Source organism: Ochotona princeps, chromosome 27 (assembly GCF_030435755.1).
Source record: "Ochotona princeps isolate mOchPri1 chromosome 27, mOchPri1.hap1, whole genome shotgun sequence".
Lineage (NCBI taxonomy): Eukaryota > Metazoa > Chordata > Mammalia > Lagomorpha > Ochotonidae > Ochotona > Ochotona princeps.
Window position 1 is genome coordinate 14,970,857 of NC_080858.1, and position 14,765 is coordinate 14,985,621.

Sequence of the window (14,765 nt, forward strand, 5' to 3'; positions counted from 1 at the left end):
GATTAACCACCTGGCATCCCATAAACATTCAGTAGGCTCTGATCACCATTCTAGTTCCTATTTGGTAAGAAACTAGGACTACTTCTATTCATTAACTCAATCACTGGCCATGACTTTGCTGCCTAGTCCACTTTTCTCTTTGGTGTTGTCCTACCGCAGCTTTGTGCAGCAAAGTCAGGCTGAATCTGGCTGTGGAACTTTCATTGGGAAGGCTCCATTTTACCTTGGATCCTTGCTCCTAAGTGCAGTCTATTCTTGGAAATCTATATATGGCTTCTCCAGAAAGACTTTTCTTTTTCAACTGGCTGCACACAATTATGCTCGCCATGTTTGTCATCGTTTTGCAAAATCAACAGCCTCTATCCTCGTCCAGAGAATGGGAAAGACAGATGTGGGGTCTAAAATCTCCTCCCTACTACAGCACCCTAACTCATTTTTGAATATAGCCCATAACCCTTAGTTTGTTGACCAAACCTATACATCTGTTCATATACATGTGCACACATATTCATATTCTACCTCATCTAAGTATTTATCTTTGAAAATGTCCGTCATGGGCCCTAGCCTTGTGGCCTAACAAGCCAATTCCTCTGCCTGTGGTGCCATCATCCTACATGGGCACCAGTTCATGTCCCTGCTGCTTCCCATCCAATCGATTTTCCCTGCTAACGGCCTGAGAAGGCAACAGAGCATGACCTAAGACCTTGGGCCACCTGTACCACATGGGAAACCCAGAAGAAATGCCTGCTTTCTGGCTTCAGACTGACCCAGCTCTGGCTGTTGCAGACCTCTGGGGTGTAAGCCAGCAGATGGAAGATCTCTCTCTGTGTCTTTTCTGATCTGTAACTCTGATTTTCAAGTAAGATAAATAGATTTTTTTTTAAAAAAAGAAAACGCCCATCATGTAGCATATTATTGGTCATATGAAATACAATAAGTATATTTGATTATTAAATCCAAACAGTCTATCATACACTTTACCAACAGTCTTTTTGAACCTTGTTCACAAGATCTTCTCAATAACAATAAAACTTATAAATCACTTAAACCACCTGGAGTTATTTCCTAGGCTGGATAATCCTTATGCTCCCATCATTGAAACGGACTCCCATGGCATCAGTTCAAGCAGTTTTCAAGCTATTTTTTCCATGTAATTGTTTGCAAATGGAATCTTACACAAAACCTTAATATATAGAATAATTTACACTAATACACAGGTCTCTCATGTGGCCAATAATGTTCAATGATTAGAACAAATATATACTTCCTTGGTTAGGAAATTCTTGAAACACACCTATGCAGTCTTGGTATTCTTCTAGCCCAACTGCTTTATTTTACCATGGGAGTGACTGAAGCACAACTACATTATGATAACCTGTCCACAACCACTTAGTGCTTAGAACATACATTTCCTTAGTCTATAGCTTAGTCATGATATCATACTGTCCCGCTTACTACTTGTAATTATTTTAGAACATTACAGTTCTCCTGCATAATTCCAGATCATGACATGCATCAAGTTTGTGTCCTAGAATTTCTCCACATGACTTCACAGAATTATCTCCAACGTCTGGAATCCTGCTTTCATTCCAGGCACCAGGGCAATTTTCCCTGTCAAGAATCTGTCATGCATTGGCTCTCTCAGGGCTTGTTTTCAAGGCCTGAGCTGTTACTTAGCCAACTGCTTATCACCTTCATTGCTTTGGAGAAACAGTGAAGACCTGTTTGAACTGAAATCATCTTTTCTGCCTGTTTCACACTGGGCAGGATTTGTCTCTAAATTTAGGATCCTCAATTTGAGAAGCATTACTAGCTTCTCCCCTTATTCTTCTACCCTCTGTACCTTGTCTCCCCTACAGGTTATAGAGTCTGAATTTACTCCATCTTATCTTTCTTTTTCCTTTCTTTCTCTCGAGTCTACAAGATAAGGTAGACTTATCTAAAATGACCCAAAGTGCCTGAACAAAATTAATAAATGAATAAATAAATAAAACACAACAGTGCTAAATTCTACAGTTCAAAAAGAGACACATAGAATAGTGACCAGAAAAGTGCTTGCTGGGACACCAGATAAATTCAGAGCATGGGAGGGATGGGGAGACTATGAGCCAAAGAATCATCAGAAACACAAGGCAATGCCCCAATGGAAAGGAATGGAAATGTTTGTAGGTGGATTCTTTCGCAATGATTTTTCACTGGGGTTTGTTTGGTATTAAGTATCTTGAAGAGAGTACATTAAGATAAGTTCAGTCATGAATCCTTCAAGATTTCTGGCTTTGACTTCACTGATTATGATCACATCCTTCTCTATTTTTTAGGCACTGTGTGGGCCTTGGGCAAAACCATGAAGAGGCAATCATTCATCGGGCAGTAAAAGTCAGCTAAGCTTTTTTCTGCATGCAGAAAAATGTAAATGTGTCTGCTAAAGTCTCCTGGCTCTAACCGTGAGCTGCCATGGTCCTCTGACAAAACAACATATTTACCAGCTGCAACCCGAAGGTCATCTCCAAGAATTTGGCATCTCTCTTCCCTCCAAATATTTGGTAGAACTTTGAATGCTGTAAGTAGGAGACTCTCCTACGCAGAATCAACTCAAAGGAGTTTATTATCTCACAGAACTGTGAGACCACAGATGTATTCGGTTTCTGAAAGGCTTGACTCAACTTTCACAAAATTGGGAATTTTGTCTGTTTCTCTGCTCAGCTGCTTTGGTGTTGGCTTCCTTCCAAGCAACCTCTTTCCTCATGTTCACAAGATGATCCTGCCTCGGAAAGCAAGTTAGGACACAGGATTAAGTCTTCTTGAACTCCATCTGCCTCAATTTAGTCGGGTAGCCATCTCCAAATTAGATAAAATGCACTTGAAGGTCTTACCCTGGATAAACCTATGCCCAGAGTTGGGGGAAAGAGCCAACATCAATTTTTACATCAATTGGGAAATGGAAAGAATTTAGGGAATGGCATTGAGGGGGCTTGGCTCATGCTAAGGTGGTGAAAAATAGTCAAGGTGACTTGAGAATTGTTTAATGACTCTTTACTGCCTCTATTCCTTTTCATTGATCATTACTGAAGCCATGTGACTGTTTGAACCTCAGTCCTCCTTTTTATCTAGATGACCTTCAGTAAATGACTTGACTGGGGCTGCTGTTTCAGTATAGTGGGTAAAACCACCACCTGCAAAGCCACTATCCTCTATGGGTGCTGATTGGAGTCCTAGCTGCCCCACTTCCCATCTATCCAGTTCTGTTAATGTGCTTGGCAAAGCAGTGGAGGATGGCTCTTTTTTTTTCATTCTTTATTTTTCATGATACAGTTCCTTAGGGTCAGTTTTTAGGGGTTGGCACAGTGGTATAGTACAATAATCCTCTACCTGGAGTGCCAGCATCCCATATGTATACCAGTTTGGGTCCCAGGTGCTCCACTTCCCTGCTTATGGCTGGGAAAAGCAGCAGAAACTACCTCAAGTCCTGGGGCTCCTGCACCCACGTGGGAGACTCAGAGAAGCTCCTGGCTTCGGATTAACTCAGCTCCAGCTTTTGTGGCCATATGGGGAATGAACCAGTGGATGAAAGACCTCTCTCTGTGTCTCTCCTTTTTCTATAAAATCCGCCTTTCAAATAAAAAATAAATAAACATTTTTTAAAAGGATAATAGTTGTTAAAGGATTCAGATGTAAGAATAGAATAGGCAAATGGAAGTGGATTGACAACTGAGCGATGCAGGGGAATGACGTATCTTCACCATTCGCCATCACTGAATCAATTCTAGTGTCAGCTCCTGGATACTGGATTGGAGGCATTTCGGATTTGTCATCCATACGGAAAGGGAAACCAAGGACTTTGGTTAATGCTGTAAGGCGGATACACTGTTTACTGAGATGTGTGTGTGTCTGGACTGTACATTCAAAGCAGCGTTTCGATTGTTCCTGTGCTCTGCAGACATCGCTAGCTCTGCCACTGCTTGCCATGTATGTCTGCACTCACAGCCTAGAGGTCTATTTCTTCTCAAAATCCAATTCAAACAACAGTAAATCTCCCACGTATTCATATGAGCTCTAAACAGCCACTCTACTATGCGAACTGTTCGCGTTCAACTTAATAAGTCTTCCCTTCCCTAAATCAAAACTAATTAGCTTTGTTTTTCAAATTGCTGACACTGGGGGTCTTTGCTATAACAAACCTGTGTGTGATTAGTGATATAACGGCTGGTGCTGAGCTTGGGCAAATATTTATAGAGTAATCATATTGGATAGGGTTGAATAACCTCTTGGATTAAGTGTGAGCTTCTGCCAGGCACTGCTGCAAAACTGTGCTCATTTAGTGGTACTTTCCATTGTTCCGTCTGCTGATATGACCTCTGCAGATACTGATACAAATATAATCAGGGATATTAGGGCACAGTGCAGCTCCTTTATTGGTACTCCTGGCAGTAATGCTCCAAAAATTCCAAATATCACTCTGTAAATATAAATTATGTGATAGGTAAATGGAAGCTCATATGGGGAGTAAATCAAACATACGCACACCAACAGGGATGATCTGAAGCTAAGTAGTCACTGCATAATTTGCTCTTAGGTTACTAACATATTTATTGTAAGGGGAACAGTTTTACTGTTATTTACTCTCAGGAACAGTAACTACATCTTAATTAGGCAGGCTAGATTTTTGTGTGAAAGGTGGATTTCTTGTATAGCAAGCTCTATTGACATTAGCTCTAAAGATATAGCAATTTAATCTGAAAATACTGTTTATTCTAACATGTAACTCTTCATCTGAATCTGAAAGAAGATTCAGTCTTGGGAAGGAAGAGGTGAAGATGCTCATTTTTAACACGTGATGCAATTAAGCCATAGCCAAAAGGGGCTGGAATTCCTGTCTTCCTACACCCTTGCCAGTGTTTTCTCAATCAGGGTATAACAATCTATAATAAAGTAAAATACAAGGACATTTCAAGAAGATTGTGGGCAACAGACTCAAAAGATGCATTAATTTTGGTACAAAACAACTTTGAAACCATGCATACATAGTTTTTCATAATATACATTTTCTATGAATTTTCAAAGACTCCCTTAAACACATGAATTTTTAAAAAATTGTACCAAAACAACCGTAGCATTTTTTTTCCAAAAATATTTTATTTGAGACACAGAATGAAAAAGGGAAAGTAATCAAGAGAGATGGCTGTCATCCATTAGTCCGTTCTCCCAATGCCTGTAACAACTAGGGCTGGGCCAACCTAAAGTTGAAGGCCAGGAACTCAATGCAGGTCTCCCAGATGGGAAACAGAAACCAGCACCAGCGCCTCTCAGAGCCTGAATGGGCAGGATGAGACTCAGATCCAAGTGTTGCAGTGTTGATGTGGACATCTTGATTAGGGACTTACTGGTAAGCTAAGCACACACACCTACTATTATCTTCAAATCTTTTTTCCATCAATTTTTGGAAGTGCTCTGGAACTCTCACACTGATACACTGCTGGTGTAGGAATTGGAGTCAGTTCCTTTGCCATGTTCTTTACTTGTACTGTTTTAGAATTTTGCATGTACAAACGTTATATATTTTAAATGTAAAGGCAAAGAGATGGTGAGCTTGTTATTTGTATTGATTAATTGCAATTCCAACACTTTAAAAAAATACAGCTTAGCTAGTTTTCTTAGACTCTAACCAGCTAGCTATATTTAGATGTGAGGAGGAGGCAGAGTAAATCTTAAACAGTTCTATGTTTCTTGTAACTGACTTGACTGACACTCCTTAAGTGCTGCTTCTTTCAAAGCAACTATGACTCATAGCCCTTGGGTAGAGCGTGTGCACAGGCTAGAAATATTGATCTGTCCACATTCTAGAAACACTGAAACACAATAAAAGCGAATTTTAAACTTAATTTTGAATAACGCAATAGCAAAAATATATGCATAGTACACAACCAACAGCAGTAATGTATCTGTAATGTTTATGTCAAGGATTTAATTTTAACTCAAGCAACAAAAACTGTCTTTCAGCCTTAACTCACCCTCTTGAGCTTAACTGTGACAGTTCTTAGAACACAGGGTGCCTAAAGAAAGTTATTTAAAGGTATAAATACCTGTGCATTATTTAAGTCCTTGAGTTCAAGGCATTCACCTTATAAAGTAATGAGAAATGAGAGCAACCAGGAGGTGGTTTGGTAAGACTTCCCTTGTAGTTTACAGAAAATGTGATGAAGAAATGTTCCCCATTTCCCCAAATGAACACTGACCACAGTTGGATGGACAAAGAAGCCAGTTGCAAAAGGCAGCCTGGGACACAGAAGTCCCAGTTGGTAGATACTGTACTTACTGGGACTTCCCAAATTGCTTGGAAACACTTTTTTTCTGCTTGCCCCTAGCTAGCCTTCCTGCTACAATTATTTCTGACCCCTACAGGAGTTAGTAGAGAATAATCGATGCTGCTGTGAGTTACAGAACACAAACATCTTCAGTATTGGTTCCGGTGGCTCTCACAACCTGCTCACCCCTACCCTCCCCAGAGGTGCCAGCTGTGGGCTCCTCTGCCTTCCCATGGCGGTTCAATGATTTGCCAACTCCATGGCTGTCATTACCTTAAGAGCAGTAGCTTGCTTTTCTTTATTTCACTTCAAATTTTCTGCAATTAACTTGGCTTCCATTAATAAACATATCTAATCCTTTCCTAGTGCAATGAAAACATTCTTGCACACTGTTGCATGACTGAGAGAGCAGATGGCAATGGAAGATGAAGGAATGAGCAAGAGGTAGACGGAGCACTTTCCATGCCTCCTGACTGCTGCTGTCCAGGCCCACTCCTCTGCAAACCATTGCTTCAGCCTTGGTTGTACACCCCTCTCATTATCTCCCTAGACTGCTTAGCAGACTCTTAGGAAACGGTGTGTTGACGGGAAATTCTCTGTCTAGCCTTCCTCTGTAGGCTAAGATTTTGTTTCAACACTGAAATCAGCACAGTCTTCTGGCACAGGTAATTTAAGAGTTCATAGTTAAGACATTTGACATTTCATCTCTGTATTAAGTCAATCTGTTTGCTACCATAACATTATAATGAGTGCAGCCAAATGTATCCAAGGTAGGCTTCCTGGCTCTGTGCCACCTATATTATTTGGGCCTCATCTGGCATCATTGACTGACTGTGTGTCACTGAAATTCAGATGTTGCTCCCTAGTTCTCAACATGACAGTATTTGGAGCAGGTAATAGGTTCACATATAAGAAGACCTCATGATAGGATTAATGCCTTGTAGAAGAGATACCAGAGGGATTTCCATCTTTGCCATGTGAAGATACAGTAAGAAGGCATCCCTTTACAAACTAGGATGACGACTTAGTCAAAGACCAGATAATCAGGCACCTTGCCTGTGGACTTCCCAGTCTCCAGAACTGTGAAAAATCGATATTGGCGTTTTAAGTCATGCAGGCTTTGGTTTTGGTGTAGCAGCTTGAACTAAGCTATATGATTTGTGCCTCCTAACCACATCTGGGTTCTTGACATACGCTACTGTCTGAAAGCCTGCCTCTTTGGATCTCTGCCAGCTGCGCACTGTGAGAGCCCCATCAAAATTATTGCTCCTTCTCCACTCAAGGTGACAGTCAAGATTCATCCTAATCTCATTCTATATCTGACCTTTTCTTTCTCCTTGGAGACATCTCCGAATTCCACATGCCCTTTCTGTATATACATCTTCATTCCTTCATGGCTAATCCTCCAGATACAATCTTTGGAGCCTAGGAAAGTCTGTGGACCGATAGCCCTGGCTTTCTCTGGTCTGTTCGGCTCTGTACCCTAGGTATTATAGGTGCTTTATATGTAACAAAAAATATATGACAGTAGAACTTCTATTTAAGTATCTATGAGGTGTTAAGGTACTATGTCCTCAGGCATTATTTTAAGATCACAGCCACACATTCATCTATGTAGGGCTGATAGCCAGCTGACAAGCATATGGATGTAGCATTGCCAGTTGTATAAACCCAGAAGTGTTTTCTCAGGTGTGAGAAAATAGCAACTGTTGCAATTTTCCAGGTACCCCCTCCAAATTACTCTTCCATTTTTCAGGCACCCCTGCTCCATGATCCATCAACTTAAAGCTCGTCTTCTGGCAAGTGTTGATTCTGGTTAGTTTCTGCTGTGCTGTTGGTTGTGCTGTGTCAATATTATACTCATGCTACAGATTAGAGTGTTTACTTACTCATGGTTATGTAATAACTGGGTATTTATGACAAGACTAATGCCAATCAGGAGAAAGTAAGGACTTGATCCCATGCCAACCTCTCCTTCTAGAACATTCTTTCTCCAGTACCACACAACTCACAGCTAGAGAATGGTTTCTCAGACTTGTCTGCTAGAAAGAATAAACATTTTGTCAAAATCAGTGATTCCTGTGTTCCCTTCCATAGACTGTGATACAAAGCAGTTTAGATCCAGGAGATAGGATCAATATTTTCAAGAAGGTAAGTTTTATGGCTACACAAAATTTGGAAACATTATAGTAGAGAATTTTTTCCAGAGTGCAAGTTGCAACTGACTGGAAATATAATACTCCATGCTGAAAGAGAACAAGACTTTACCACAACTTCTGGATTATAGGAAATGCATCTGAATAGAATTGCATATGTGTTTCAGGTAATAGTCTGTTTCATGGTTGGGGTCACTCGGGCTGGACATTCAGATGTCTGCTAAGATACCGGTGAGGATTCCTGCATCGCATATCGGGGTTAGAGAGCTGCTCTGCCCCCAGCTCCAGCTTCTGGCTACAGTAGTCCCTGCAAGGCAACGAGTAATAACTCATGCTGAAGAGGTGAACTGAATTCTTAACTCTGGCCTAACCCAGCTTTAGCCACTGCAGGTGTTTAGGGAGCTAATTCTCTCTTGGCTCACATACACTGTCTGCCTTCACTTTTTCCTCTTCTCTCTCCTTTCCCCTTTCCTCCTTCCTGCTCCTCAAACAGCAAAATCAAAGCATACAAAATTAAGTCATTCTTTGATAGGTCTGGAGGCATCCTTATCAATTATAATAAAGCAAGGTTACAGTTTACAAATAGATACAAACATATAAAATGATAAAGCCAAAACAAAAGTAGTTTCATGTAAGAGGACACTGAATTTACTAAGGAAAATTCTCTGACTCTAAGAATAAAATATGACAGTCCAGAATATTCTTTGCAGAACAATAACCTGTAAATAACCCAAAGAAGTTAGTGTACAATGTTATTTGCGATGGCCTTGTTTGTGGCCACCATTCCATAACAGTGTTTTCTCTGTTAATGTCTGACAAAATGGTTTGCCACATAAAGCTGCTTCAGGGGTTTCTCTCTCCTGACATTCATCTCCCACTTCTGCTGCTAGCAAAAGCTAATCACAATATCCAAAAACATTTCCAGAGAAAGTCAAGCATCACTTATTAATTGCACACAACAATTTTGCACAACAGGGCTTAGGGACAGAGCAGGAAGAAAAAGAGCAAAACAGAAGAGCAATTGTTTCTAGTCTGGTCTTATAATGGAAATTGATTCATTAAATATTTCCGAAGATGGCAGAGTCCTCTGACTTAATAGAACCTCTTAGATACTCTTCTTGACATGCAGATCATCAATTAGCCAGGGAAACTGAGAGTGGAGTTGAAATTTACAGTCACAGGACGGGGCCCAAGCTGGGTTGGTTGTCTTCCAAGTGACAGATCCTGCCAAATGTTTAAACACCTGCTACCGTTATCAGTTCATGTATTCCCTTAGACAACTAAGACACAACCCACCGGATAGACCAATATGCAAAATGAAGTGCCAGATATACCCTGATCAGAGACTGATCAAATAAAAACATTTAAATAAATTCCACTGGATGCTTCCAAATGGCACACCTGACAAGGAAAAGAAAGCACACTAGCAGAGGCTTTAGAGAGAACAACAACTGTGACTCCAAAAAGGCAAACTCACAGTTAGCTTCATTCTCATCATGGATAAGAAATATGATTTCCAACCCTGGGGTGAAAAAAAGGCAATAAAAATTTTAAAAACACAAAAACAATGGCACCTCTCCTATAACATGACATGAGAAACTTGTATCATTGAGAGAAGATGAAGGCATTTTCATTTACTTGGTTGAGGGGTGTGTGTGTGTGTGTGTGTGTGTGTGTGTGTGTTTTCCTTCCAATACTTAAACCTACATGAAAGTTTCAGTCTGAAGAGGCAGGGCTTAGCTAATGAGGTGTGTCAACACAATTGGAAGCCCATTTCTAAATGAAAATTGCACTGTGCTGTAAGCACAATCCCTCCAGGTTAAAGAGAGCATTTATAAAACAGTGGGGTGGTAGCCGGTGCTTTCTGTTTAAGAAGGGGCCTGTAGGGTTACCCCAGATGGGGAAACGAGAGGCTGACCTGGAGCCATGGGCTAACGCGATAATTCTCCTCCAAATTAGTCATATTTCTCCAGGTTACTTTTGTAGATAGTGAGTAAAGGCACATATAATCCCCTTCCTAATTGTAAACCAGCACCAGCCTAATTATATTCCCATTTACCCTAGATATTCTAAAATCACAGGCTTTGTGTGTGCTAATTCCTCTTATTCATGGTTTTATGACTCCAGAGGAGGCTTTGGGGAGTATGAATTGAAAAACAGTGCAGTGAGTTAGTTCCACATAGACATTAACTATGAAAAAGTAATGGCATGGTGGAGGAAAGAGGGTGGAAGAAGAAAGCCTCCAGTTTAGTTTAGATTGATTTCAATCGGGACTACAGGCCTTCCCTAGCAGGCATAGGGTCAAGGCAAAGAAAACCTGAGCACACAGTGGTATTACAGCCAACCAGCCTTGTCTCCTATCTTTTGAACTGAGCAGTGAACGTCATTCCCTTTGTCTTAGACTATGGCTTAGCTTTAGCCCGGTTGATATTTTACATTGATGTAATTTTTAGTCTTTTCATGTCTGTTTGTTAACACTAGCCTCAGAAGGAATTCACACATCGATGTTTGTGGGGTAATTCAAAAGATCCTAAGAAGTTAGGAGTGAGCATGCAAGACAACGAGTGAAACTTGTGGAAGCGAACAAATTTATTCAAGACTTTCCAGGATATGCTGTTTTCGTATTTCTTTCCCCCATTCTTAAGGTTAGTGATATGTATGTTCCAGCCTCTGTTGGGGAATGATAATTTTTAAGATAATACATCTGTAGGAGGCAACATGCCTGAGTTCCTGTGCAGATACATGTGGGAGTCAAAAACAGACTACATAATTCTTGATTAAAAAGAACCCTACAAGCTGGCATTATAGCACAGAGGGTCAAACTGCAGCCTGTTAAGCCAACATTCCAAATAGGAACCTGTTCGAATCCTGGCTATTCCACTTCTGATCCAATTAATTCCTAATGACCTGGGAAAGCAGAAGACCATGGCTTCAGTGCTGGCTTTGGCCTGGCCTAACCCTTGTCAGTCATTGCAGCCATCTGGGGAGAGAATCCACACACTGAGTATCTCTCTCTCTCATCTACTCTCTCTCTTTCTCTGTTCCTCTGAAATTCTGTCTTTAAAACAAATACACCTTAAAAACAAAAAGAAAATAAAGTCTACCGAAACACGGAAAATTGTTTTCTTCTCTGGCTTGGGTTAATCAATAAATGACCAGAATCTTTCAACACATTCCCAAGGTCACACAATCTTTGCTTCTTAAGCTTTTCCAAGTCCACAACTAAGAGATTTTATGGCACCGATATTATGGCATTGGTATCGTGGAAATCTAGGACATTATCTTAAGCTGGGCAAACGTTCATTGCTGGTTTCTGAGTTCCTCATCAGTTCACAAGATAGAAAAGAGCAGAAATAACAGCTGAATGGTTGTCAAGTGAATCGTGCTCTGAAGAAGGAAAAAGTCCCACTTGGAAACACGAACATTCCAGGACTACAGAATAATAACCTCAGAACAGAGGCAAGATGTCCCCAGATTTGATCCTCATTGCTACAAGTCAAGGAATTTCAGAGTCAGCTCCCCCAGATGATAATAAGACTCACATTTAAACTAAAAGCAAACACAGTCTCACCTTACAGCTTTGTAAGCAAACCAAAGCCAGAGATGAGTTTCCTTCATTGTTGAGCATTCCCACAACTTGGAAGAGTTTCTGATGTTGATTAAACAATCCAGTACAATTGCTTACACAACAGAGATAGAGCACTTAATAATTTCACATAATTTTTATTGTAAGGCACACAACTGGTTTGTGCTGTGCTTTTCATTTCTAGTACTTTCTTACCCAGGTTGGGAAATATTGAAAAATTGAATTTGAATCTGAAGGTTGTTTGTAAATATGGGATCAGATAAATAGAAATTGCATGGCCTCAAAAGATGATATTTTCATCAAACCATGAAGCCAGTGCATCCTTGCTCTCTGTTGAGGGGTTATGTTTACCAATTTAATCAAGCATTTGTGTTCCCTAGCCAAGGTATCCTCTTTCTTCTTGACTGTCACCCTTTCCTGGGCACATATTTATTCTTATCCTACTTCTTATTTTTATGGATTCTATAAAATGCTATTATTAATAGTGATTATCATCTTGGTGTCCATTTTTATTGAATCTTCATCATTTTTTTTCTTGTCAAACTTTAGAACATTCTCCCAACTAACTTGCTGACTTTAACATTTAGCTTAAGATCAGTTTCTCTTCACCTTGCTAACATTGTCAGGGATTTCAATATGTCATCAGTTTGGTACGCCATGACCACAATGACCACAGGTAACATTATGAGTTAAGTACTATATGGATCCAAACGCTAATGAGATATGATTCTGGCTCTTCAATCTAGTTCAAGGCTTACAAGGTTGAGCCCACTAAGCCTCCTTAGACGTATGTGGAGGTCATGAGCATGGGCTCTGAAACCAGACCAGCTGGATTCACACCTGCCATGAAGTTTACTGGATGAATATTTTGAAGAATAGAATGAAGTGCTCTGGCTATAAAATGAGGTAGGAGATGACTTTGTGTTTTGGTGTTCAACCAAAATGGGTTCATAGAGATTCTAAATATGGATATGGGTTAAGAGAAGAAGAAATCATGGACACAGGGTGGGAGGGAAGCAGAAGTCTTAAGAGGAGGTCATTGCCATTGTTAAGGCTCTGCAGTTAGTCAGAGGTTGACCATGTAAGATGTATTTTGGGGATAAAGCAGGCAGCACATCTTCCAAGTAAATGAATGAGCACCATGACATTGAGAAATTGCCTTCCCCAGGAACTGAGAAGTACGGCAGATAGATGAGATGGAAAGTGAGGATTCATGTGTCAAGTCTGATGATTTAGCTATAAACTAAGTAAATTAAGAGAAAGAGACATTAAATCTAAGATCACACAACCGATTATACATAATCAAAAAGGCCTTTTCTGGACTGAATTGCAAAGTCACAAATATTTTTCCCTAGCATCACAACCCAGATCTTTTAAAATAATTTTTGAGACCTCACTACAAAGTAAGCGATCTTCATCCTAACAGTCCTCTAGGCAGTTACTATGATTATATTGAAATTTTGTAGATTCAGTTAAACTGAATCCTAATAAAATAAATTGTCCAAACGACAGGGCTAGCAAAGTTGTGTACTATTCTGTGTTATACCATGGAGAGCATCTTTTATTGGAGTCGTTGCTCTAAGTGTATGAATTTCTTTGAAGGTCAGAGTTACCAAGACAGGGAGAGAGACAGAGATTTTCCAGCCCCTGCTTCACTTCCTCAGTGGCTGCACTGACCAGGGATGAGCCACACGAAAGTCAGGAGCCAAGAGCGTCTTCCAGTCTCCCACATGAGTAGTAGGGGCCCAAGCACTTGAGCCATCTTCCTCTGATTTCTCCAGGTGAATTAAAAGGGAGATGAATCAGGAGTGGAGTAACTGGGACTCAAGTCAGCATTCATATGGGATGCCAGTGCCACAGGTTGCAGCTTTCCTCATTATGCCACAACAATAGTCCCAAGGGCCTCTTGTAACATGTACACTCTCTCCTCTCCCCTTCTGCCCCCGCCCCCACACACATGTGAACAATTATAAGACATTTTCTTCTTCTTGCAATCAAACTATTTTCTTATTCTTAGTCTCCCTAACCAATTAATGATCTACAAAGTTTTGAGGAATGACTTCTTTCATTTCAGCAGCAGACAAAATCAGGCTTAAGCAAGGCAGTAGAAGAGAGAGTTTCCAAGTTAGAGTAGTTTTCTGGTGCCTCAGATGGCAGATCATAGCTAGCCCTGTGGATAAATGTAGCCTTAGCCAAGAAAGGATAAATGATGGATGATTTGGAAGAAATAAATGACAGGAGTGTTAAAATGTTTTAGGGCAAGGGACATTCAAATAAATGCTATTGGATGATTTATTTTCCAAAAGGTGTTATATTCACTGCTGAAACACACCTACATGTCTGCCAGAAATGCAGCTGTAAAAGAATCTATGTGTATAAAAAATTTACACTGAAGCAAGCTGAACTCAACCCTTCATTTGCTAGAGCTACCACCTTAGCTACCAGCACATATTACCGACTTTCTGCCAGAATCCAACACCTGGATGTTCCACAGTTAGCTCAGGCATAATATATTCAAAATATAGCTTTTCTTCAAATGGTTGATACTTGCAATCTTGTCTAATGCATCATTTCAGCAGCTGCCAATGCCATAAACTTAAGGTTTTTCATAATTGTCCCTCTAACCCTTGCTCAGCTCTTTGAGTCACACCCCATGCAATAGAAAATAAAGGAAATTCTTCTTCCTTATTCCAGACATCGACCTACCCCTCTTTCCTATTT